Here is a 1,885-nt window from a genome sequence, read left to right as displayed (position 1 = left end):
CCCGCCGGCGACTTCGGGGTCATGCGGCTTCGCTGTTAGAGCTCTTAAACTGCGTCACTTTAACCACGGGAGGGGAGAACGAGCGTCTCCGCTGCCTGTGGACACCTCCCTTAGTAGTAGCGGGCTCCGTTCAGCTTGGGTTTTGCTGCTCTGTGCCTCGCACGGAGGGTTTTACTTAGTTTCTTTACTCCACTGAGCAGTCTTAAATGTAAAAATCTCCCTGAGGGGTTAAGAAAAGACCCCAAATCCCCGTGCGACCTTACCTGGAGCCTTTGGGGGGGTTCTTGTGCTTTTGTTCGGCTGCGGCTGCCTCCCGGAGCACCCCCGTCACGGTCCCTCGTCCGGGGAGCCCTCGCCGCCGGCGCTGGCTGCTGGAGGGAGGACGCCGGGGCTGGAAACGCCGTTGCCGACAGAAATGGGGTTAGAGAGGCAGCGCTGAACTGCACCGACGCCTTCAGCGGAGGCCATGGGCTGCGTTCGTCAAGTTCTGCCTAATGAGATCTTAGCCCCAGTGCTTTCTGCTTGGCAGAGGCGGCTTCGGGGGCTTTAGTGGCGGCTCCTCGCCGCAGCTGCGTTAAGGGGTCAAAACCCACCGTGTCTCACCTCGCCCCGTCACTGCATGACAAGCGCCCAGCTGTTGAGTGAATTCAACCCAACTTTAAGTGTTTTATTAAAGACAAAAGCAAGCGAGCGTCTCGAGCGTCTCTCTGGAGGCCCCACCTCCCTCTCGCGCCGTGAAATACTCCGTGTCCCAACACCGGCTCATCCATCCGTGGATGGGGCACGCTAACACCTGGAAAATTTCCTTTTTTAAGCTTATTAAGCTTTATACCCCTTTATTGGGGTATAAAGGAGGGGTAGAAATCACCCACTCGTGCACCAGGCCAGCTCCGAGCTCCTCCCTCACCTCTTGCAGAAGAAAACCCTTCCCCTAACCCCCTGCCCTCACGATTTTTGCAGGAATTCGAGACACCTCCCGCCCCCCAAGAGGAATTCACGGGGGTGGGTTTAACCTTTAAGACACAACTTGCTATGCAAGTTTGAGCATTTCTTTTATTTTTACACTTAAATATTCTCTTTAAATACAGCATTATCACCATGAAAAGAACATAAAAGGCTGGGGGGAATAAAAATATGCAGAGGACAAGCTTTGGATTCACACTGGAAAATTAAAAATAAAAAGCCACCTGTAGACAGTGTGAGACGGGGAGGTTTAGGAGTCGCAGAGTCACTGTTTAAATAAGACGAGGAGCCGGGGGACGCCTGGATTTCGGCGGCGCGGTAGCAACACGGCTCCCGCAGCAGCTCGGTAGCACCAGAGAGGAGACGGGCTGTTTGGTTTCTTACACAGCGACGAATCGAGCAGGAGCCAGCGTGGAACCAGTGTTAGTGTCGGTGAGTACGTTAAACCAACCAAAAAATAATAATAAAAGGCAGAAATGCGCTTTCATTGCACTATTAACAGCATAGTTATCTTTGTAAAAATAGAATAAATCCTATTAGCTCTTTGCTTATTGTGAAAGCACCCATCCTAACCAGCGTCTTAGGATTCATTCTGTCGGTTGACGGAGCCTCCGGGCTTGCCTAACGAGTCGCCTAACGAGCTGAGTCCTGGCGTGAGCGGGTCCTGACCTGGCTGCGGTGGCCGAGGGCCGGGACACAGAGCTGGGGAGTCCGTTGAAAATAAAAAGGGGGGAAAATAAAGGCTTTAACCCATTCAAGTGTCACCATTTGCTCTGTTTTTGCAGCTCAGAATTGCTCCGTTTCGTGCAGGAGCTGAAAAAAACCTCCCACGGCCAAACCGGCGCCGGCACGGTGGCATCCCCCCGTCGGGAAGGGACGCGGGGACGCCGCCGGCGAAGCGCCCGACAAGGGATAAGGCTTT

This window comes from Fulmarus glacialis, unplaced genomic scaffold (assembly GCF_000690835.1).
Source record: "Fulmarus glacialis isolate BGI_N327 unplaced genomic scaffold, ASM69083v1 scaffold23340, whole genome shotgun sequence".
In the NCBI taxonomy this organism is placed as follows: Eukaryota; Metazoa; Chordata; class Aves; order Procellariiformes; family Procellariidae; genus Fulmarus; species Fulmarus glacialis.
This window is presented reverse-complemented; position numbering follows the sequence as displayed.